Source organism: Zootermopsis nevadensis, unplaced genomic scaffold, assembly GCF_977971745.1.
Source record: "Zootermopsis nevadensis isolate Lab colony 2312 unplaced genomic scaffold, Znev_1.0 Znev_ptg000028l, whole genome shotgun sequence".
In the NCBI taxonomy this organism is placed as follows: Eukaryota; Metazoa; Arthropoda; class Insecta; order Blattodea; family Termopsidae; genus Zootermopsis; species Zootermopsis nevadensis.
Window position 1 is genome coordinate 22,736,418 of NW_028259160.1, and position 27,400 is coordinate 22,763,817.

The following is a 27,400-nucleotide window of genomic DNA, read 5'->3' on the forward strand; positions in this document are numbered from 1 at the left end:
AAAGTAAAATGTCTCTATCCTCCAAATCCTTGGACATACATTAACGTGACTCTGACATGAAGTTGACATATGCGTTGCCTCAAAGTGACATAAGGTTTGTCTCTCAGATTCCTACAGATCGGGAGATATTTGCCTTTTAAAAATTGACTTTCGAATAATCTCGAAAAATTCAAATGTCTCTATCCTCCAAACCCTTGGACATACATTGACAAGACTATGACATGAAGTTGACATATACGTTCCCTCAAAGTGACATAAGGTTTGCCTCTTATATTCCTACAGATCGGGAGATATTTGCCTTTTAAAAATTGACTTTCGAATAATCTCTAAAAATTTAAATGTGTTTATCCTCCAAACCCTTGGACATACATTGACGTGACTCTGACACGAAGTTGATATATACGTTATCTCAAAGTGACATAAGTTTTGTCTCCCAGATTCCTACAGATCGGGAGATATTTGCCTTTTAAAAATTGACTTTCGAATAATCTCTAAAATTTAAATGTCTCTATCCTGCAAACCTTTGGTCATACATTGACGTGACTATGACATGAAGTTGACATATACGTTCCCTCAAAGTGACATAAGGTTTGTCTCTCAGATTCCTACAGATCGGGAGATATTTGCCTTTTAAAAATTGACTTTCGAATAATCTCTAAAGTTTAAATGTCTCTATCCTCCAAACCTTTTGACATACATTGACGTAACTATGACATGAAGTTGACATATACGTTCCCTCAAAGTGACATAAGTTTTGTCTCTAAGATTCCTACAGATCGGGAGATATTTGCCTTTTAAAAATTGACTTTCGAATAATCTCGAAAAATTGAAATGTCTCTATCCTCCAAACCCTTGGACATACATTGACGTGACTCTGACATGAAGTTGACATATACCTTCCCTCTAAGTGACACAAGTTTTGTCTCTTAGATTCCAACAGATCGGGAGATATTTACCTTTAAAAATTGACTTTCGAATAATCTCGAAAAATTAAAACGTCTCTATCCTCCAAACCCTTGGACATACATTGACGTGACTCTGACAGGAAGTTGACACATACGTTCCCACTAAGTGACATAAGGGTTGTCTCTCAGATTCCTACAGATCGGGAGATATTTGCTTTTCACAAATTGACTTTCGAATAATCTCGAAAAATTAAAATTTCTCTATCCTCCAAACCCTTGGACATACATTGACGTAACTCTCACAGGAAGTTGACATATACGTTTCCTCAAAGTGACATAAGGTTTGTCTCTCAGATTCCTTCAGATCGGGAGATATTTGCCTTTTAAAAATTGACTTTCAAATAATCTCAAAAAATTTAAATGTCTCTATCCACCAAACCCTTGGACATACGTTGACGTGACTATGACATGAAGTTGACATATACGTTCCCTCAAAGTGACATAAGGTTTGTCTCTCAGATTCCTACAGATCGGGAGATATTTGCCTTTTAAAAATTGACTTTCGAATAATCTCTAAAGTTTAAATGTCTCTATCCTCCAAACCTTTTGACATACATTGACGTAACTATGACATGAAGTTGACATATACGTTCCCTCAAAGTGACATAAGTTTTGTCTCTAAGATTCCTACAGATCGGGAGATATTTGCCTTTTAAAAATTGACTTTCGAATAATCTCGAAAAATTGATATGTCTCTATCCTCCAAACCCTTGGACATACATTGACGTGACTCTGACATGAAGTTGACATATACGTTCCCTCAAAGTGACATAAGTTTTGTCTCTTAGATTCCTAAAGATCGGGAGATATTTACCTTTAAATATTGACTTTCGAATAATCTCGAAAAATTAAAACGTCTCTATCCTCCAAACCCTTGGACATACATTGACGTGACTCTGACAGGAAGTTGACATATACGTTCCCTCAAAGTGACATAAGGTTTGTCTCTCAGATTCCTACAGATCGGGAGATATTTGCCTTTCACAAATTGACTTTCGAATAATCTCGAAAAATTAAAATGTCTCTATCCTCCAAACCTTTGGACATACATTGACGTAACTCTGACAGGAAGTTGACATATACGTTTCCTCAAAGTGACATAAGGTTTGTCTCTCAGATTCCTACAGATCGGGAGATATTTGCCTTTTAAAAATTGACTTTCGAATAATCTCGAAAAATTTAAATGTCTCTATCCTCCAAACCCTTGGCAATACATTGACGTGACTCTGACATGAAGTTGACATATACGTTCCCTCAAAGTGACATAAGTTTTGTCTCTTAGATTCCTGCAGATCGGGAGATATTTACCTTTTAAAAATTGACTTTCAAATAATCTCGAAAAATTAAAATGTCTCTATCCTCCAAACCCTTGGACATACATTGACGTAACTCTGACATGTAGTTGGCATATGCGTTCCCTCAAAGTGACATAAGTTTTATCTCTCAGATTCTTACACATCGGGAGACATTTGCCTTTTAATAATTGACTATCGAATAATCTCAAAAAATTTAAATGTCTCTATCCTCCAAACCCTTAGACATACATTGACGTAACTCTGACTTGAAGTTGACATATACGTTCCCTCAAAGTGACATAAGGTTTGTCTTTCAGATGCCTACAGATCGGGAAATATTTGCATTTTAATAATTGACTTTCGAATAATCTCGAGAAATTTAAATGTCTCTATCCTCCAAACCCTTGGACATACATTGACAAGACTATGACATGAAGTTGACATATACGTTCCCTCAAAGTGACATAAGGTTTGCCTCTTAGATTCCTACAGATCGGGAGATATTTGCCTTTTAAAAATTGACTTTCGAATAATCTCGAAAAATTAAAACGTCTCTATCCTCCAAACCCTTGGACATACATTGACGTAACTCTGACATTAAGTTGACATATACGTTCCCTCAAAGTGACAATAGGTTTGTCTCTCAGATGCCTACAGATCGGGAGATATTTGCCTTTTAAAAATTGACTTTCGAATAATCTCGAAAAATTTAAATGTCTCTATCCTCCAAACCCTTGGACATACATTGACGTGACTCTGACATGAAGTTGACATAAGCGTTCCCTCAAAGTGACATAAGGTTTGTCTCTCAGATTCCTACAGATCGGGAGATATTTGCCTTTAACAAATTGACTTTCGAATAATCTCGAAAAATTCAAATGTCTCTATCCTCCAAACCCTTGGACATACATTGACAAGACTATGACATGAAGTTGACATATACGTTCCCTCAAAGTGACATAAGGTTTGTCTCTCAGATGCCTACAGATCGGGAAATATTTGCATTTTAAAAATTGACTTTCGAATAATCTCGAAAAAGTAAAATGTCTCTATCCTCCAAATCCTTGGACATACATTAACGTGACTCTGACATGAAGTTGACATATGCGTTGCCTCAAAGTGACATAAGGTTTGTCTCTCAGATTCCTACAGATCGGGAGATATTTGCCTTTTAAAAATTGACTTTCGAATAATCTCGAAAAATTCAAATGTCTCTATCCTCCAAACCCTTGGACATACATTGACGTGACTCTGACATGAAGTTGACATAAGCGTTCCCTCAAAGTGACATAAGGTTTGTCTCTCAGATTCCTACAGATCGGGAGATATTTGCCTTTAACAAATTGACTTTCGAATAATCTCGAAAAATTCAAATGTCTCTATCCTCCAAACCGTTGGACATACATTGACGTAACTCCGACAGGAAGTTAACATATACGTTCCCTCAAAGTGACATAAGTTTTGTCTCTAAGATTCCTACAGATCGGGAGATATTTGCCTTTTAAAAATTGACTTTCGAATAATCTCGAAAAATTGAAATGTCTCTATCCTCCAAACCCTTGGACATATATTGACGTGACTCTGACATGAAGTTGACATATACGTTCCCTCTAAGTGACATAAGTTTTGTCTCTTAGATTCCTACAGATCGGGAGATATTTACCTTTAAAAATTGACTTTCGAATAATCTCGAAAAATTAAAACGTCTCTATCCTCCAAACCCTTGGACATACATTGACGTGACTCTGACAGGAAGTTGACACATACGTTCCCTCAAAGTGACATAAGGTTTGTCTCTCAGATTCCTACAGATCGGGAGATATTTGCCTTTCACAAATTGACTTTCGAATAATCTCGAAAAATTAAAATTTCTCTATCCTCCAAACCCTTGGACATACATTGACGTAACTCTCACAGGAAGTTGACATATACGTTTCCTCAAAGTGACATAAGGTTTGTCTCTCAGATTCCTTCAGATCGGGAGATATTTGCCTTTTAAAAATTGACTTTCGAATAATCTCGAAAAATTTAAATGTCTCTATCCACCAAACCCTTGGACATACATTGACGTGACTATGACATGAAGTTGACATATACGTTCCCTCAAAGTGACATAAGGTTTGTCTCTCAGATTCCTACAGATCGGGAGATATTTGCCTTTTAAAAATTGACTTTCGAATAATCTCTAAAGTTTAAATGTCTCTATCCTCCAAACCTTTTGACATACATTGACGTAACTATGACATGAAGTTGACATATACGTTCCCTCAAAGTGACATAAGTTTTGTCTCTAAGATTCCTACAGATCGGGAGATATTTGCCTTTTAAAAATTGACTTTCGAATAATCTCGAAAAATTGATATGTCTCTATCCTCCAAACCCTTGGACATACATTGACGTGACTCTGACATGAAGTTGACATATACGTTCCCTCAAAGTGACATAAGTTTTGTCTCTTAGATTCCTAAAGATCGGGAGATATTTACCTTTAAATATTGACTTTCGAATAATCTCGAAAAATTAAAACGTCTCCATCCTCCAAACCCTTGGACATACATTGACGTGACTCTGACAGGAAGTTGACATATACGTTCCCTCAAAGTGACATAAGGTTTGTCTCTCAGATTCCTACAGATCGGGAGATATTTGCCTTTCACAAATTGACTTTCGAATAATCTCGAAAAATTAAAATGTCTCTATCCTCCAAACCCTTGGACATACATTGACGTAACTCTGACAGGAAGTTGACATATACGTTTCCTCAAAGTGACATAAGGTTTGTCTTTCAGATTCCTACAGATCGGGAGATATTTGCCTTTTAATAATTGACTTTCGAATAATCTCGAAAAATTTAAATGTCTCTATCCTCCAAACCCTTGGCAATACATTGACGTGACTCTGACATGAAGTTGACATATACGTTCCCTCAAAGTGACATAAGTTTTGTCTCTTAGATTCCTGCAGATCGGGAGATATTTACCTTTTAAAAATTGACTTTCAAATAATCTCGAAAAATTAAAATGTCTCTATCCTCCAAACCCTTGGACATACATTGACGTAACTCTGACATGTAGTTGGCATATGCGTTCCCTCAAAGTGACATAAGTTTTATCTCTCAGATTCTTACACATCGGGAGACATTTGCCTTTTAATAATTGACTATCGAATAATCTCAAAAAATTTAAATGTCTCTATCCTCCAAACCCTTAGACATACATTGACGTAACTCTGACATGAAGTTGACATATACGTTCCCTCAAAGTGACATAAGGTTTGTCTTTCAGATGCCTACAGATCGGGAAATATTTGCATTTTAATAATTGACTTTCGAATAATCTCGAGAAATTTAAATGTCTCTATCCTCCAAACCCTTGGACATACATTGACAAGACTATGACATGAAGTTGACATATACGTTCCCTCAAAGTGACATAAGGTTTGCCTCTTAGATTCCTACAGATCGGGAGATATTTGCCTTTTAAAAATTGACTTTCGAATAATCTCGAAAAATTAAAACGTCTCTATCCTCCAAACCCTTGGACATACATTGACGTAACTCTGACATTAAGGTGACATATACGTTCCCTCAAAGTGACAATAGGTTTGTCTCTCAGATGCCTACAGATCGGGAGATATTTGCCTTTTAAAAATTGACTTTCGAATAATCTGGAAAAATTTAAATGTCTCTATCCTCCAAACCCTTGGACATACATTGACGTGACTCTGACATGAAGTTGACATAAGCGTTCCCTCAAAGTGACATAAGGTTTGTCTCTCAGATTCCTACAGATCGGGAGATATTTGCCTTTAACAAATTGACTTTCGAATAATCTCGAAAAATTCAAATGTCTCTATCCTCCAAACCGTTGGACATACATTGACGTAACTCTGACAGGAAGTTAACATATACGTTCCCTCAAAGCGACATAAGGTTTGTCTCTCAGATGCCTACAGATCGGGAAATATTTGCATTTTAAAAATTGACTTTCGAATAATCTCGAAAAAGTAAAATGTCTCTATCCTCCAAATCCTTGGACATACATTAACGTGACTCTGACATGAAGTTGACATATGCGTTGCCTCAAAGTGACATAAGGTTTGTCTCTCAGATTCCTACAGATCGGGAGATATTTGCCTTTTAAAATTGACTTTCGAATAATCTCGAAAAATTCAAATGTCTCTATCCTCCAAACCCTTGGACATACATTGACAAGACTATGACATGAAGTTGACATATACGTTCCCTCAAAGTGACATAAGGTTTGCCTCTTAGATTCCTACAGATCGGGAGATATTTGCCTTTTAAAAATTGACTTTCGAATAATCTCTAAAAATTTAAATGTGTTTATCCTCCAAACCCTTGGACATACATTGACGTGACTCTGACACGAAGTTGATATATACGTTATCTCAAAGTGACGTAAGTTTTGTCTCCCAGATTCCTACAGATCGGGAGATATTTGCCTTTTAAAAATTGACTTTCGAATAATCTCTAAAATTTAAATGTCTCTATCCTCCAAACCTTTGCTCATACATTGACGTGACTATGACATGAAGTTGACATATACGTTCCCTCAAAGTGACATAAGGTTTGTCTCTCAGATTCCTACAGATCGGGAGATATTTGCCTTTTAAAAATTGACTTTCGAATAATCTCTAAAGTTTAAATGTCTCTATCCTCCAAACCTTTTGACATACATTGACGTAACTATGACATGAAGTTGACACATACGTTCCCTCAAAGTGACATAAGTTTTGTCTCTAAGATTCCTACAGATCGGGAGATATTTGCCTTTTAATAATTGACTTTCGAATAATCTCGAAAAATTGAAATGTCTCTATCCTCCAAACCCTTGGACATACATTGACGTGACTCTGACATGAAGTTGACATATACGTTCCCTCTAAGTGACATAAGTTTTGTCTCTTAGATTCCTACAGATCGGGAGATATTTACCTTTAAAAATTGACTTTCGAATAATCTCGAAAAATTAAAACGTCTCTATCCTCCAAACCCTTGGACATACATTGACGTGACTCTGACAGGAAGTTGACACATACGTTCCCTCAAAGTGACATAAGGTTTGTCTCTCAGATTCCTACAGATCGGGAGATATTTGCCTTTCACAAATTGACTTTCGAATAATCTCGAAAAATTAAAATTTCTCTATCCTCCAAACCCTTGGACATACATTGACGTAACTCTCACAGGAAGTTGACATATACGTTTCCTCAAAGTGACATAAGGTTTGTCTCTCAGATTCCTTCAGATCGGGAGATATTTGCCTTTTAAAAATTGACTTTCGAATAATCTCGAAAAATTTAAATGTCTCTATCCACCAAACCCTTGGACATACATTGACGTGACTCTGACATGAAGTTGACATATACGTTCCCTCAAAGTGACATAAGTTTTGTCTCTTAGATTCCTACATATCGGGAGATATTTACCTTTTAAAAATTGACTTTCAAATAATCTCGAAAAATTAAAATGTCTCTATCCTCCAAACCCTTGGACATACATTGACGTAACTCTGACATGTAGTTGGCATATGCGTTCCCTCAAAGTGACATAAGGTTTGTCTCTCAGATTCTTACAGATCGGGAGATATTTGCCTTTTAAAAATTGACTATCGAATAATCTCAAAAAATTAAAATGTCTCTATCCTCCAAACCCTTGGACATACATTGACGTTACTCTGACATGAAGTTGACATATACGTTCCCTCAAAGTGACATAAGGTTTGTCTTTCAGATGCCTACAGATCGGGAGATATTTGCATTTTAATAATTGACTTTCGAATAATCTCGAGAAATTTAAATGTCTCTATCCTCCAAACCCTTGAACATACATTAACAAGACTATGACATGAAGTTAACATATACGTTCCCTCAAAGTGACATAAGGTTTGCCTCTTAGATTCCTACAGATCGGGAGATATTTGCCTTTTAAAAATTGACTTCCGAATAATCTCGAAAAATTTAGACGTCCCTATCCTCCAAACCCTTGGACATACATTGACGTGACTCAGACAGGAAGTTGACATATACGTTCCCTGAAAGTGACATAAGGTTGATCTCTCAGATTCCTACAGATCGGGAGATATTTGCCTTTCACAAATTGACTTTCGAATAATCTCGAAAAATTTAAATGTCTCTATCGTCCAAACCCTTGGCCATACATTGACGTAACTCTGACATTAGGTTGACATATACGTTCCCTCAAAGTGACAATAGGTTTGTCTCTCAGATGCCTACAGATCGGGAGATATTTGCCTTTTAAAAATTGACTTTCGAATAATCTCGAAAAATTAAAATGTCTCTATCCTTCAAACCGTTTGACATACATTGACGTAACTCTGACAGGAAGTTAACATAAACGTTCCCTGAAAGTGACATAAGGTTTGTCTCTGAGATGCCTACAGATCGGGAGATATTTGCATTTTAAAAATTGACTTTCGAATAATCTCGAAAAATTAAAATGTCTCTATCCTCCAAATCCTTGGACATACATTAACGTGACTCTGACATGAAGTTGACATATGCGTTGCTTCAAAGTGACATAAGGTTTGTCTCTCAGATTCCTACAGATCGGGAGATATTTGCCTTTTAATAATTGACTTTCGAATAATCTCGAAAAATTCAAATGTCTCTATCCTCCAAACCCTTGGACATACATTGACAAGACTATGACATGAAGTTGACATATACGTTCCCTCAAAGTGACATAAGGGTTGCCTCTTAGATTCCTATAGATCGGGAGATATTTGCCTTTTAAAAATTGACTTTCGAATAATCTCGAAAAATTAAAATGTCTCTATCCTCCAAACCCTTGGACATACATTGACGTGACTCTGACAGGAAGTTGACATATACGTTCCCTGAAAGTGACATAAGGTTGGTCTTTTAGATTCCTACAGATCGGGAGATATTTGCCTTTCACAAATTGACTTTCGAATAATCTCGAAAAATTAAAATGTCTCTATCCTCCAAACGCTTTGACATACATTGACGTAACTCTGACATTAAGTTGACATATACGTTCCCTCAAAGTGACAATAGGTTTGTCTCTCAGATGCCTACAGATCGGGAGATATTTGCATTTTAAAAATTGACTTTCGAATAATCTCGAGAAATTTAAATGTCTCTATCCTCCAAACCCTTGGACATACATTGACAAGACTAAGACATGAAGTTGACATATACGTTCCCTCAAAGTGACATAAGGTTTGCCTCTTAGATTCCTACAGATCGGGAGATATTTGCCTTTTAAAAATTGACTTTCGAATAATCTCTAAAAATTTAAATGTGTCTATCCTCCAAACCCTTGGACATACATTGACGTGACTCTGACACGAAGTTGATATATACGTTATCTCAAAGTGACATAAGTTTTGTCTCTCAGATTCCTACAGATCGGGAGATATTTGCATTTTAAAAATTGACTTTCGAATAATTTCGAAAAAGTAAAATGTCTCTATCCTCCAAATCCTTGGACATACATTAACGTGACTCTGACATGAAGTTGACATATGCGTTGCCTCAAAGTGACATAAGGTTTGTCTCTCAGATTCCTACAGATCGGGAGATATTTTCCTTTAACAAATTGACTTTCGAATAATCTCGAAAAAATAAAATGTCTCTATCCTCCAAACCGTTGGACATACATTGACGTAACTCTGACATGAAGTTGACATATGCGTTGCCTCAAAGTGACATAAGGTTTGTCTCTCAGATTCCTACAGATCGGGAGATATTTGCCTTTTAAAAATTGACTTTCGAAAAATCTCGAAAAATTCAAATGTCTCTATCCTCCAAACCCTTGGACATACATTGACAAGACTATTACATGAAGTTGACATATACGTTCCCTCAAAGTGACATAAGGTTTGCCTCTCAGATTATGACAGATCGGGAGATATTTGCATTTTAATAATTGACTTTCGAATAATCTCGAAAAATTTAAATGTCTCTATCCTCCAAACCCTTGGACATACATTGACGTGACTCCGACATGAAGTTGACATATACGTTCCCTCAAAGTGACATAAGGTTTGTCTCTCAGATTCCTACAGATCGGGAGATATTTGCCTTTAACAAATTGACTTTCGAATAATCTCGAAAAAATAAAATGTCTCTATCCTCCAAACCGTTGGACATACATTGACGTAACTCTGACATGAAGTTGACATATGCGTTGCCTCAAAGTGACATAAGGTTTGTCTCTCAGATTCCCACAGATCGGGAGATATTTGCCTTTTAAAAATTGACTTTCGAATAATCTCGAAAAATTAAAACGTCTCTATCCTACAAACCCTTGGACATACATTGACGTGACTCTGACAGGAAGTTGACACATACGTTCACTAAAAGTGACATAAGGTTGGTCTCTCAGATTCCTACAGATCGGGAGATATTTGCCTTTCACAAATTGACTTTCGAATAATCTCGAAAAATTAAAATGTCTCTATCCTCCAAACCCTTCGACATACATTGACGTAACTCTGACATTAAGTTGACATATACGTTCCCTCAAAGTGACAATAGGTTTGTCTCTCAGATGCCTACAGATCGGGAGATATTTGCCTTTTAAAAATTAACTTTCGAATAATATCGAAAAATTTAAATGTCTCTATCCTCCAAACCCTTGGACATACATTGACGTGACTCTGACATGAAGTTGACATAAGCGTTCCCTCAAAGTGACATAAGGTTTGTCTCTCAGATTCCTACAGATCGGGAGATATTTGCCTTTAACAAATTGACTTTCGAATAATCTCGAAAAATTCAAATGTCTCTATCCTCCAAACCGTTGGACATACATTGACGTAACTCTGTCAGGAAGTTAACATATACGTTCCCTCAAAGTGACATAAGGTTTGTCTCTCAGATGCCTACAGATCGGGAGATATTTGCATTTTAAAAATTGACTTTCGAATAATCTCGAAAAATTAAAATGTCTCTATCCTCCAAATCCTTGGACATACATTAACGTGACTCTGACATGAAGGTGACATATGCGTTGCCTCAAAGTGACATAAGGTTTGTCTCTCAGATTCCTACAGATCGGGAGATATTTGCCTTTTAAAAATTGGCTTTCGAATAATCTCGAAAAATTCAAATGTCTCTATCCTCCAAACCCTTGGACATACACTGACAAGACTATGACATGAAGTTGACATATACGTTCCCTCAAAGTGACATAAGGTTTGCCTCTTAGATTCCTACAGATCGGGAGATATTTGCCTTTTAAAAATTGACTTTCGAATAATCTCTAAAAATTTAAATGTGTCTATCCTCCAAACCCTTGGACATACATTGACGTGACTCTGACACGAAGTTGATATATACGTTATCTCAAGGTGACATAAGTTTTGTCTCTCAGATTCCTACAGATCGGGAGATATTTGCCTTTTAAAAATTGACTTTCGAATAATCTCTAAAATTTAAATGTCTCTATCCTCCAAACCTTTGGTCATACATTGACGTGACTATGACATGAAGTTGACATATACGTTTCCTCAAAGTGACATAAGTTTTGTCTCTTAGATTCCTACAGATCGGGAGATATTTACCTTTTAAAAATTGACTTTCAAATAATCTCGAGAAATTTAAATGTCTCTATCCTCCAAACCCTTGGACATACATTGACGTGACTCCGACATGAAGTTGACATATACGTTCGCTCAAAGTGACATAAGGTTTGTCTCTCAGATTCCTACAGATCGGGAGATATTTTCCTTTAACAAATTGACTTTCGAATAATCTCGAAAAAATAAAATGTCTCTATCCTCCAAACCGTTGGACATACATTGACGTAACTCTGACATGAAGTTGACATATGCGTTCCCTCAAAGTGACATAAGTTTTGTCTCTCAGATTCCTACAGATCGGGAGATATTTGCCTTTTAAAAATTGACTTTCGAAAAATCTCGAAAAATTCAAATGTCTCTATCCTCCAAACCCTTGGACATACATTGACAAGACTATGACATGGAGTTGACATATACGTTCCCTCAAAGTGACATAAGGTTTGCCTCTCAGATTAAAACAGATCGGGAGATATTTGCATTTTAATAATTGACTTTCGAATAATCTCGAAAAATTTAAATGTCTCTATCATCCAAACCCTTGGACATACATTGACGTGACTCCGACATGAAGTTGACATATACGTTCCCTCAAAGTGACATAAGGTTGGTCTCTCAGATGCCTACAGATCGGGAGATATTTGCATTTTAATAATTGACTTTCGAATAATCTCGAAAAAATTTAAATGTCTCTATCCTCCAAACCCTTGGACATACATTGACGTGACTCCGACATGAAGTTGACATATACATTTCCTCAAAGTGACATAAGGTTTGTCTCTCAGATTCCTACAGATCGGGAGATATTTGCCTTTTAAAAATTGACTTTCGAATAATCTCTAAATTTTAAATGTCTCTATACTCCAAACCTTTTGACATACATTGACGTAACTATGACATGAAGTTGACATATACGTTCCCTCAAAGTGACATAAGTTTTGTCTCTAAGATTCCTACAGATCGGGAGATATTTGCCTTTTAAAAATTGACATTCGAATAATCTCGAAAAATTGATATGTCTCTATCCTCCAAACCCTTGGACATACATTGACGTGACTCTGACATGAAGTTGACATATACGTTCCCTCAAAGGGACATAAGGTTTGTCTCTAAGATTCCTACAGATCGGGAGATATTTGCCTTTTAAAAATTGACTTTCGAATAATCTCGAAAAATTTAAATGTCTCTATCCTCCAAACCCTTGGACATACATTGACGTGACTCTGACATGAAGTTGACATAAGCGGTCCCTCAAAGTGACATAAGGTTTGTCTCTCAGATTCCTACAGATCGGGAGATATTTGCCTTTTAAAAATTGACTTTCGAATAATCTCAATAAATTTAAATGTCTCTATCCTCCAAACCCTTGGACATACATTGACGTGACTCTGACATGTAGTTGACATATACGTTACCTCAAAGTGACATAATTTTTGTCTCTCAGATTCCTACAGATCGGGAGATATTAGCCTTTTAAAAATTGACTTTCGAATAATCTCTAAAGTTTAAATGTCTCTATCCTCCAAACCTTTTGACATACATTGACGTAACTATGACATGAAGTTGACATTTACGTTCCCTCAAAGTGACATAAGTTTTGTCTCTAAGATTCCTACAGATCGAGAGATATTTGCCTTTTAAAAATTGACTTTCGAATAATCTCTAAAAATTGAAATGTCTCTATCCTCCAAACCCTTGGACATACATTGACGTGACTCTGACATGAAGTTGACATATGCGTTCCCTCAAAGTGACATAAGGTTTGTCTCTCAGATTCCTACAGATCGGGAGATATTTGCCTTTAACAAATTGACTTTCGAATAATCTCGAAAAAATAAAATGTCTCTATCCTCCAAACCGTTGGACATACATTGACGTAACTCTGACATGAAGTTGACATATGCGTTGCCTCAAAGTGACATAAGGTTTGTCTCTCAGATTCCTACAGATCGGGAGATATTTGCCTTTTAAAAATTGACTTTCGAAAAATCTCGAAAAATTCAAATGTCTCTATCCTCCAAACCCTTGGACATACATTGACAAGACTATGACATGAAGTTGACATATACGTTCCCTCAAAGTGACATAAGGTTTGCCTCTCACATTAAAACAGATCGGGAGATATTTGCATTTTAATAATTGACTTTCGAATAATCTCGAAAAATTTAAATGTCTCTATCCTCCAAACCCTTGGACATACATTGACGTGACTCCGACATGAAGTTGACATATACGTTCCCTCAAAGTGACATAAGGTTTGTCTCTCAGATTCCAACAGATCGGGAGATATTTGCCTTTAACAAATTGACTTTCGAATAATCTCGAAAAAATTAAATGTCTCTATCCTCCAAACCGTTGGACATACATTGACGTAACTCTGACATGAAGTTGACATATGCGTTGCCTCAAAGTGACATAAGGTTTGTCTCTCAGATTCCTACAGATCGGGAGATATTTGCCTTTTAAAAATTGACTTTCGAAAAATCTCGAAAAATTCAAATGTCTCTATCCTCCAAACCCTTGGACATACATTGACGTGACTCTGACATGAAGTTGACATATACGTTCCCTCAAAGTGACATAAGGTTTGCCTCTCAGATTAAAACAGATCGGGAGATAATTGCATTTTAATAATTGACTTTCGAATAATCTCGAAAAATTTAAATGTCTCTATCCTCCAAACCCTTGGACATACATTGACGTGACTCCGACATGAAGTTGACATATACGTTTCCTCAAAGTGACATAAGGTTTGTCTCTCAGATTCCTACAGATCGGGAGATATTTGCCTTTTGAAAATTGACTTTCGAATAATCTCTAAAAATTTAAATGTCTCTATCCTCCAAACCCTTGGACATACATTGACGTGACTCTGACATGAAGTTGACATATACGTTCCCTCAAAGTGACATAATTGTTGTCTCTCAGATTCCTACAGATCGGGAGATATTTGCCTTTCACAAATTGACTTTCGAATAATCTCGAAAAATTAAAATGTCTCTATCCTCCAAACCCTTGACATACATTGACGTAACTCTGACAGGATGTTGACATATTCGATTCCTCAAAGTGACATAAGGTTTGTCTCTCAGATTCCTACAGATCGGGAGATATTTGCCTTTAAAAATTGACTTTCGAATAATCTCGAAAAATTTAAATGTCTCTATCCTCCAAACCCTTGGACATACATTGACGTGACTCTGACATGAAGTTGACATATACGTTCCCTCAAAGTGACATAAGTTTTGTCTCTTAGATTCCTACAGATCGGGAGATATTTACCTTTTAAAAATTGACTTTCAAATAATCTCGAAAAATTTAAATGTCTCTACCCTCCAAACCCTTGGACATACATTGACATGACTCCGACATGAAGTTGACATATACGTTCGCTCAAAGTGACATAAGGTTTGTCTCTCAGAATCCTACAGATCGGGAGATATTTTCCTTTAACAAATTGACTTTCGAATAATCTCGAAAAAATAAAATGTCTCTATCCTCCAAACCGTTGGACATACATTGACGTAACTCTGACATGAAGTTGACATATGCGTTCCCTCAAAGTGACATAAGTTTTGTCTCTAAGATTCCTACAGATCGGGAGATATTTGCCTTTTAAAAATTGACTTTCGAATAATCTCGAAAAATTGATATGTCTCTATCCTCCAAACCCTTGGACATACATTGACAAGACTATGACATGGAGTTGACATATACGTTCCCTCAAAGTGACATAAGGTTTGCCTCTCAGATTAAAACAGATCGGGAGATATTTGCATTTTAATAGTTGACTTTCGAATAATCTCGAAAAATTTAAATGTCTCTATCATCCAAACCCTTGGACATACATTGACGTGACTCCGACATGAAGTTGACATATACATTTCCTCAAAGTGACATAAGGTTGGTCTCTCAGATGCCTACAGATCGGGAGATATTTGCATTTTAATAAATGACTTTCGAATAATCTCGAAAAAATTTAAATGTCTCTATCCTCCAAACCCTTGGACATACATTGACGTGACTCCGACATGAAGTTGACATATACATTTCCTCAAAGTGACATAAGGTTTGTCTCTCAGATTCCTACAGATCGGGAGATATTTGCCTTTAACAAATTGACTTTCGAATAATCTCGAAAAATTCAAATGTCTCTATCCTCCAAACCGTTGGACATACATTGACACAACTCTGACAGGAAGTTGACATATACGTTCCCTCAAAGTGACATAAGGTTTGCATCTTAGATTCCTACAGATCGGGAGATATTTGCCTTTTAAAAATTGACTTTCGAATAATCTCTAAAAATTTAAATGTGTCTATCCTCCAAACCCTTGGACATACATTGACGTGACTATGACATGAAGTTAACATATACGTTCCCTCAAAGTGACATAAGGTTGGTCTCTCAGATGCCTACAGATCGGGAGTTATTTGCATTTTAATAATTGACTTTCGAATAATCTCGAAAAATTTAAATGTCTTTATCCTCCAAACCCTTGGACATACATTGACGTGACTCCGACATGAAATTGACATATACGTTTCCTCAAAGTGACATAAGGTTTGTCTCTCAGAATCCTACAGATCGGGAGATATTTGCCTTTTAAAAATTGACTTTCGAATAATCTCTAAAAATTTAAATGTCTCTATCCTCCAAACCCTTGGACATACATTGACGTGACTCTGACATGAAGTTGACATATACGTTTCCTCAAAGTGACATAAGGTTTGTCTCTCAGATTCCTACAGATCGGGAGATATTTGCCTTTTAAAAATTGACTTTCGAATAATCTCTATAAATTTAAATGTCTCTATCCTCCAAACCCTTCTACATACAATGACGTGACTCCGACATGAAGTTGACATATACGTTCCCTCAAAGTGACATAAGGTTGGTCTCTCAGATGCCTACAGATCGGGAGATATTTGCATTTTAATAATTGACTTTCGAATAATCTCGAAAAATTTAAATGTCTCTATCCTCCAAACCCTTGGACATACATTGACGTGACTCCGACATGAAGTTGACATATACGTTTCCTCAAAGTGACATCAGGTTTGTCTCTCAGATTCCTACAGATCGGGAGATATTTGCCTTTTAAAAATTGACTTTCGAATAATCTCTAAAGTTTAAATGTCTCTATCCTCCAAACCTTTTGACAAACATTGACGTAACTATGACATGAAGTTGACATATACGTTCCCTCAAAGTGACATAAGTTTTGTCTCTAAGATTCCTACAGATCGAGAGATATTTGCCTTTTAAAAATTGACTTTCGAATAATCTCGAAAAATTGAAATGTCTCTATCCTCCAAACCCTTGGACATACATTGACGTGACTCTGACATGAAGTTGACATATGCGTTCCCTCAAAGTGACATAAGGTTTGTCTCTCAGATTCCTACAGATCGGGAGATATTTGCCTTTAACAAATTGACTTTCGAATAATCTCGAAAAAATAAAATGTCTCTATCCTCCAAACCGTTGGACATACATTGACGTAACTCTGACATGAAGTTGACATATGCGTTGCCTCAAAGTGACATAAGGTTTGTCTCTCAGATTCCTACAGATCGGGAGATATTTGCCTTTTAAAAATTGACTTTCGAAAAATCTCGAAAAATTCAAATGTCTCTATCCTCCAAACCCTTGGACATATATTGACAAGACTATGACATGAAGTTGACATATACGTTCCCTCAAAGTGACATAAGGTTTGCCTCTCAGATTATAACAGATCGGGAGATATTTGCATTTTAATAATTGACTTTCGAATAATCTCGAAAAATTTAAATGTCTCTATCCTCCAAACCCTTGGACATACATTGACGTGACTCCGACATGAAGTTGACATATACGTTCCCTCAAAGTGACATAAGGTTTGTCTCTCAGATTCCTACAGATCGGGAGATATTTGCCTTTAACAAATTGACTTTCGAATAATCTCGAAAAAATAAAATGTCTCTATCCTCCAAACCGTTGGACATACATTGACGTAACTCTGACATGAAGTTGACATATGCGTTGCCTCAAAGTGACATAAGGTTTGTCTCTCAGATTCCTACAGATCGGGAGATATTTGCCTTTTAAAAATTGACTTTCGAAAAATCTCGAAAAATTCAAATGTCTCTATCCTCCAAACCCTTGGACATACATTGACAAGACTATGACATGAAGTTGGCATATGCGTTCCCTCAAAGTGACATAAGTTTTATCTCTCAGATTCTTACAGATCGGGAGATATTTGCCTTTTAAAAATTGACTATCGAATAATCTCAAAAAATTAAAATGTCTCTATCCTCCAAACCCTTGGACATACATTGACGTAACTCTGACATGAAGTTGAAATATACGTTCCCTCAAAGTGACGTAAGGTTTGTTTTTCAGATGCCTACAGATCGGGAGATATTTGCATTTTAATAATTGTCTTTCGAATAATCTCGAGAAATGTAAATGTCTCTATCCTCCAAACCCTTGGACATACATTGACAAGACTATGACATGAAGTTGACATATACGTTCCCTCAACGTGACATAAGGTTTTCCTCTTAGATTCCCACAGATCGGGAGATATTTGCCTTTTAAAAATTGACTTTCGAATAATCTCGAAAAATTAAAACGTCTCTATCCTCCAAACCCTTGGACATACATTGACGTGACTCTGACAGGAAGTTGACACATACGTTCCCTAAAAGTGACATAAGGTTGGTCTCTCAGATTCCTACAGATCGGGAGATATTTGCCTTTCACAAATTGACTTTCGAATAATCTCGAAAAATTAAAATGTCTCTATCCTCCAAACCCTTCGACATACATTGACGTAACTCTGACATTAAGTTGACATATACGTTCCCTCAAAGTGACAATAGGTTTGTCTCTCAGATGCCTACAGATCGGGAGATATTTGCCTTTTAAAAATTGACTTTCGAATAATCTCGAAAAATTTAAATGTCTCTATCCTCCAAACCCTTGGACATACATTGACGTGACTCTGACATGAAGTTGACATAAGCGTTCCCTCAAAGTGACATAAGGTTTGTCTCTCAGATTAATACAGATCGGGAGATATTTGCCTTTAACAAATTGACTTTCGAATAATCTCGAAAAATTCAAATGTCTCTATCCTCCAAACCGTTGGACATACATTGACGTAACTCTGACAGGAAGTTAACATATACGTTCCCTCAAAGTGACATAAGGTTTGTCTCTCAAATGCCTACAGATCGGGAGATATTTGCATTTTAAAAATTGACTTTCGAATAATCTCGAAAAATTGAAATGTCTCTATCCTCCAAATCCTTGGACATACATTAACGTGACTCTGACATGAAGGTGACATATGCGTTGCCTCAAAGTGACATAAGGTTTGTCTCTCAGATTCCTACAGATCGGGAGATATTTGCCTTTTAAAAATTGGCTTTCGAATAATCTCGAAAAATTCAAATGTCTCTATCCTCCAAACCCTTGGACATACACTGACAAGACTATGACATGAAGTTGACATATACGTTCCCTCAAAGTGACATAAGGTTTGCCTCTTAGATTCCTACAGATCGGGAGATATTTGCCTTTTAAAAATTGACTTTCGAATAATCTCTAAAAATTTAAATGTGTCTATCCTCCAAACCCTTGGACATACATTGACGTGACTCTGACACGAAGTTGATATATACGTTATCTCAAAGTGACATAAGTTTTGTCTCTCAGATTCCTACAGATCCTGAGATATTTGCCTTTTAAAAATTGACTTTCGAATAATCTCTAAAATTTAAATTTCTCTATCCTCCAAACCTTTGGTCATACATTGACGTGACTATGACATGAAGTTGACATATACGTTTCCTCAAAGTGACATAAGTTTTGTCTCTTAGATTCCAACAGATCGGGAGATATTTACCTTTTAAAAATTGACTTTCAAATAATCTCGAAAAATTTAAATGTCTCTATCCTCCAAACCCTTGGACATACATTGACGTGACTCCGACATGAAGTTGACATATACGTTCGCTCAAAGTGACATAAGGTTTGTCTCTCAGATTCCTACAGATCGGGAGATATTTGCCTTTTAAAAATTGACTTTCGAAAAATCTCGAAAAATTCAAATGTCTCTATCCTCCAAACCCTTGGACATACATTGACAAGACTATGACATGAAGTTGGCATATGCGTTCCCTCAAAGTGACATAAGTTTTATCTCTCAGATTCTTACAGATCGGGAGATATTTGCCTTTTAAAAATTGACTATCGAATAATCTCAAAAAATTAAAATGTCTCTATCCTCCAAACCCTTGGACATACATTGACGTAACTCTGACATGAAGTTGAAATATACGTTCCCTCAAAGTGACGTAAGGTTTGTTTTTCAGATGCCTACAAATCGGGAGATATTTGCATTTTAATAATTGACTTTCGAATAATCTCGAGAAATGTAAATGTCTCTATCCTCCAAACCCTTGGACATACATTGACAAGACTATGACATGAAGTTGACATATACGTTCCCTCAACGTGACATAAGGTTTTCCTCTTAGATTCCCACAGATCGGGAGATATTTGCCTTTTAAAAATTGACTTTCGAATAATCTCGAAAAATTAAAACGTCTCTATCCTCCAAACCCTTGGACATACATTGACGTGACTCTGACAGGAAGTTGACACATACGTTCCCTAAAAGTGACATAAGGTTGGTCTCTCAGATTCCTACAGATCGGGAGATATTTGCCTTTCACAAATTGACTTTCGAATAATCTCGAAAAATTAAAATGTCTCTATCCTCCAAACCCTTCGACATACATTGACGTAACTCTGACATTAAGTTGACATATACGTTCCCTCAAAGTGACAATAGGTTTGTCTCTCAGATGCCTACAGATCGGGAGATATTTGCCTTTTAAAAATTGACTTTCGAATAATCTCGAAAAATTTAAATGTCTCTATCCTCCAAACCCTTGGACATACATTGACGTGACTCTGACATGAAGTTGACATAAGCGTTCCCTCAAAGTGACATAAGGTTTGTCTCTCAGATTAATACAGATCGGGAGATATTTGCCTTTAACAAATTGACTTTCGAATAATCTCGAAAAATTCAAATGTCTCTATCCTCCAAACCGTTGGACATACATTGACGTAACTCTGACAGGAAGTTAACATATACGTTCCCTCAAAGTGACATAAGGTTTGTCTCTCAGATGCCTACAGATCGGGAGATATTTGCATTTTAAAAATTGACTTTCGAATAATCTCGAAAAATTAAAATGTCTCTATCCTCCAAATCCTTGGACATACATTAACGTGACTCTGACATGAAGGTGACATATGCGTTGCCTCAAAGTGACATAAGGTTTGTCTCTCAGATTCCTACAGATCGGGAGATATTTGCCTTTTAAAAATTGGCTTTCGAATAATCTCGAAAAATTCAAATGTCTCTATCCTCCAAACCCTTGGACATACAGTGACAAGACTATGACATGAAGTTGACATATACGTTCCCTCAAAGTGACATAAGGTTTGCCTCTTAGATTCCTACAGATCGGGAGATATTTGCCTTTTAAAAATTGACTTTCGAATAATCTCTAAAAATTTAAATGTGTCTATCCTCCAAACCCTTGGACATACATTGACGTGACTCTGACACGAAGTTGATATATACGTTATCTCAAAGTGACATAAGTTTTGTCTCTCAGATTCCTACAGATCCTGAGATATTTGCCTTTTAAAAATTGACTTTCGAATAATCTCTAAAATTTAAATGTCTCTATCCTCCAAACCTTTGGTCATACATTGACGTGACTATGACATGAAGTTGACATATACGTTTCCTCAAAGTGACATAAGTTTTGTCTCTTAGATTCCAACAGATCGGGAGATATTTACCTTTTAAAAATTGACTTTCAAATAATCTCGAAAAATTTAAATGTCTCTATCCTCCAAACCCTTGGACATACATTGACGTGACTCCGACATGAAGTTGACATATACGTTCGCTCAAAGTGACATAAGGTTTGTCTCTCAGATTCCTACAGATCGGGAGATATTTTCCTTTAACAAATTGACTTTCGAATAATCTCGAAAAAATAAAATGTCTCTATCCTCCAAACCGTTGGACATACATTGACGTAGCTCTGACATGAAGTTGACATATGCGTTCCCTCAAAGTGACATAAGTTTTGTCTCTCAGATTCCTACAGATCGGGAGATATTTGCCTTTTAAAAATTGACTTTCGAAAAATCTCGAAAAATTCAAATGTCTCTATCCTCCAAACCCTTGGACATACATTGACAAGACTATGACATGGAGTTGACATATACGTTCCCTCAAAGTGACATAAGGTTTGCCTCTCAGATTAAAACAGATCGGGAGATATTTGCATTTTAATAATTGACTTTCGAATAATCTCGAAAAATTTAAATGTCTCTATCATCCAAACCCTTCTACATACATTGACGTGACTCTGACATGAAGTTGACATGTACGTTCCCTCAAAGTGACATAAGGTTGGTCTCTCAGATGCCTACAGATCGGGAGATATTTGCATTTTAATAATTGACTTTCGAATAATCTCGAAAAAATTTAAATGTCTCTATCCTCCAAACCCTTGGACATACATTGACGTGACACCGACATGAAGTTGACATATACATTTCCTCAAAGTGACATAAGGTTTGTCTCTCAGATTCCTACAGATCGGGAGATATTTGCCTTTTAAAAATTGACTTTCGAATAATCTCTAAATTTTAAATGTCTCTATACTCCAAACCTTTTGACATACATTGACGTAACTATGACATGAAGTTGACATATACGTTCCCTCAAAGTGACATAAGTTTTGTCTCTAAGATTCCTACAGATCGGGAGATATTTGCCTTTTAAAAATTGACTTTCGAATAATCTCGAAAAATTGATATGTCTCTATCCTCCAAACCCTTGGACATACATTGACGTGACTCTGACATGAAGTTGACATATACGTTCCCTCAAAGTGACATAAGTTTTGTCTCTAAGATTCCTACAGATCGGGAGATATTTGCCTTTTAATAATTGACTTTCGAATAATCTCGAAAAATTTAAATGTCTCTATCCTCCAAACCCTTGGACATACATTGACGTGACTCTGACATGAAGTTGACATAAGCGGTCCCTCAAAGTGACATAAGGTTTGTCTCTCAGATTCCTACAGATCGGGAGATATTTGCCTTTTAAAAATTGACTTTCGAATAATCTCTATAAATTTAAATGTCTCTATCCTCCAAACCCTTGGACATACATTGACGTGACTCTGACATGTAGTTGACATATACGTTACCTCAAAGTGACATAATTTTTGTCTCTCAGATTCCTACAGATCGGGAGATATTTGCCTTTTAAAAATTGACTTTCGAATAATCTCTAAAGTTTAAATGTCTCTATCCTCCAAACCTTTTGACATACATTGACGTAACTATGACATGAAGTTGACATTTACGTTCCCTCAAAGTGACATAAGTTTTGTCTCTAAGATTCCTACAGATCGAGAGATATTTGCCTTTTAAAAATTGACTTTCGAATAATCTCGAAAAATTGAAATGTCTCTATCCTCCAAACCCTTGGACATACATTGACGTGACTCTGACATGAAGTTGACATATGCGTTCCCTCAAAGTGACATAAGGTTTGTCTCTCAGATTCCTACAGATCGGGAGATATTTGCCTTTAACAAATTGACTTTCGAATAATCTCGAAAAAATAAAATGTCTCTTTCCTCCAAACCGTTGGACATACATTGACGTAACTCTGACATGAAGTTGACATATGCGTTGCCTCAAAGTGACATAAGGTTTGTCTCTCAGATTCTTACAGATCGGGAGATATTTGCCTTTTAAAAATTGACTTTCGAAAAATCTCGAAAAATTCAAATGTCTCTATCCTCCAAACCCTTGGACATACATTGACAAGACTATGACATGAAGTTGACATATACGTTCCCTCAAAGTGACATAAGGTTTGCCTCTCAGATTAAAACAGGTCGGGAGATATTTGCATTTTAATAATTGACTTTCGAATAATCTCGAAAAATTTAAATGTCTCTATCCTCCAAACCCTTGGACATACATTGACGTGACTCCGACATGAAGTTGACATATACGTTCCCTCAAAGTGACATAAGGTTTGTCTCTCAGATTCCTACAGATCGGGAGATATTTGCCTTTAACAAATTGACTTTCGAATAATCTCTAAAATTTAAATGTCTCTATCCTCCAAACCTTTGGTCATACATTGACGTGACTATGACATGAAGTTGACATATACGTTTCCTCAAAGTGACATAAGTTTTGTCTCTTAGATTCCTACAGATCGGGAGATATTTACCTTTTAAAAATTGACTTTCAAATAATCTCGAAAAATTTAAATGTCTCTATCCTCCAAACCCTTGGACATACATTGACGTGACTCCGACATGAAGTTGACATATACGTTCGCTCAAAGTGACATAAGGTTTGTCTCTCAGATTCCTACAGATCGGGAGATATTTTCCTTTAACAAATTGACTTTCGAATAATCTCGAAAAAATAAAATGTCTCTATCCTCCAAACCGTTGGACATACATTGACGTAGCTCTGACATGAAGTTGACATATGCGTTCCCTCAAAGTGACATAAGTTTTGTCTCTCAGATTCCTACAGATCGGGAGATATTTGCCTTTTAAAAATTGACTTTCGAAAAATCTCGAAAAATTCAAATGTCTCTATCCTCCAAACCCTTGGACATACATTGACAAGACTATGACATGGAGTTGACATATACGTTCCCTCAAAGTGACATAAGGTTTGCCTCTCAGATTAAAACAGATCGGGAGATATTTGCATTTTAATAATTGACTTTCGAATAATCTCGAAAAATTTAAATGTCTCTATCATCCAAACCCTTGGACATACATTGACGTGACTCCGACATGAAGTTGACATGTACGTTCCCTCAAAGTGACATAAGGTTGGTCTCTCAGATGCCTACAGATCGGGAGATATTTGCATTTTAATAATTGACTTTCGAATAATCTCGAAAAAATTTAAATGTCTCTATCCTCCAAACCCTTGGACATACATTGACGTGACACCGACATGAAGTTGACATATACATTTCCTCAAAGTGACATAAGGTTTGTCTCTCAGATTCCTACAGATCGGGAGATATTTGCCTTTTAAAAATTGAATTTCGAATAATCTCTAAATTTTAAATGTCTCTATACTCCAAACCTTTTGACATACATTGACGTAACTATGACATGAAGTTGACATATACGTTCCCTCAAAGTGACATAAGTTTTGTCTCTAAGATTCCTACAGATCGGGAGATATTTGCCTTTTAAAAATTGACTTTCGAATAATCTCGAAAAATTGATATGTTTTTATCCTCCAAACCCTTGGACATACATTGACGTGACTCTGACATGAAGTTGACATATACGTTCCCTCAAAGTGACATAAGTTTTGTCTCTAAGATTCCTACAGATCGGGAGATATTTGCCTTTTAATAATTGACTTTCGAATAATCTCGAAAAATTTAAATGTCTCTATCCTCCAAACCCTTGGACATACATTGACGTGACTCCGACATGAAGTTGACATAAGCGGTCCCTCAAAGTGACATAAGGTTTGTCTCTCAGATTCCTACAGATCGGGAGATATTTGCCTTTTAAAAATTGACTTTCGAATAATCTCTATAAATTTAAATGTCTCTATCCTCCAAACCCTTGGACATACATTGACGTGACTCTGACATGTAGTTGACATATACGTTACCTCAAAGTGACATAATTTTTGTCTCTCAGATTCCTACAGATCGGGAGATATTTGCCTTTTAAAAATTGACTTTCGAATAATCTCTAAAGTTTAAATGTCTCTATCCTCCAAACCTTTTGACATACATTGACGTAACTATGACATGAAGTTGACATTTACGTTCCCTCAAAGTGACATAAGTTTTGTCTCTAAGATTCCTACAGATCGAGAGATATTTGCCTTTTAAAAATTGACTTTCGAATAATCTCGAAAAATTGAAATGTCTCTATCCTCCAAACTCTTGGACATACATTGACGTGACTCTGACATGAAGTTGACATATGCGTTCCCTCAAAGTGACATAAGGTTTGTCTCTCAGATTCCTACAGATCGGGAGATATTTGCCTTTAACAAATTGACTTTCGAATAATCTCGAAAAAATAAAATGTCTCTTTCCTCCAAACCGTTGGACATACATTGACGTAACTCTGACATGAAGTTGACATATGCGTTGCCTCAAAGTGACATAAGGTTTGTCTCTCAGATTCCTACAGATCGGGAGATATTTGCCTTTTAAAAATTGACTTTCGAAAAATCTCGAAAAATTCAAATGTCTCTATCCTCCAAACCCTTGGACATACATTGACAAGACTATGACATGAAGTTGACATATACGTTCCCTCAAAGTGACATAAGGTTTGCCTCTCAGATTAAAACAGATCGGGAGATATTTGCATTTTAATAATTGACTTTCGAATAATCTCGAAAAATTTAAATGTCTCTATCCTCCAAACCCTTGGACATACATTGACGTGACTCCGACATGAAGTTGACATATACGTTTCCTCAAAGTGACATAAGGTTTGTCTCTCAGATTCCTACAGATCGGGAGATATTTGCCTTTTGAAAATTGACTTTCGAATAATCTCTAAAAATTTAAATGTCTCTATCCTCCAAACCCTTGGACATACATTGACGTGACTCTGACATGAAGTTGACATATACGTTCCCTCAAAGTGACATAATTGTTGTCTCTCAGATTCCTACAGATCGGGAGATATTTGCCTTTCACAAATTGACTTTCGAATAATCTCGAAAAATTAAAATGTCTCTATCCTTCAAACCCTTGACATACATTGACGTAACTCTGACAGGATGTTGACATATACGTTTCCTCAAAGTGACATAAGGTTTGTCTCTCAGATTCCTACAGATCGGGAGATATTTGCCTTTTAAAAATTGACTTTCGAATAATCTCGAAAAATTTAAATGTCTCTATCCTCCAAACCCTTGGACATACATTGACGTGACTCCGACATGAAGTTGACATATACGTTCGCTCAAAGTGACATAAGGTTTGTCTCTCAGATTCCTACAGATCGGGAGATATTTTCCTTTAACAAATTGACTTTCGAATAATCTCGAAAAAATAAAATGTCTCTATCCTCCAAACCGTTGGACATACATTGACGTAACTCTGACATGAAGTTGACATATGCGTTCCCTCAAAGTGACATAAGGTTTGTCTCTCAGATTCCTACAGATCGGGAGATATTTGCCTTTAACAAATTGACTTTCGAATAATCTCGAAAAAATAAAATGTCTCTATCCTCCAAACCGTTGGACATACATTGACGTAACTCTGACATGAAGTTGACATATGCGTTGCCTCAAAGTGACATAAGGTTTGTCTCTCAGATTCCTACAGATCGGGAGATATTTGCCTTTTAAAAATTGACTTTCGAAAAATCTCGAAAAATTCAAATGTCTCTATCCTCCAAACCCTTG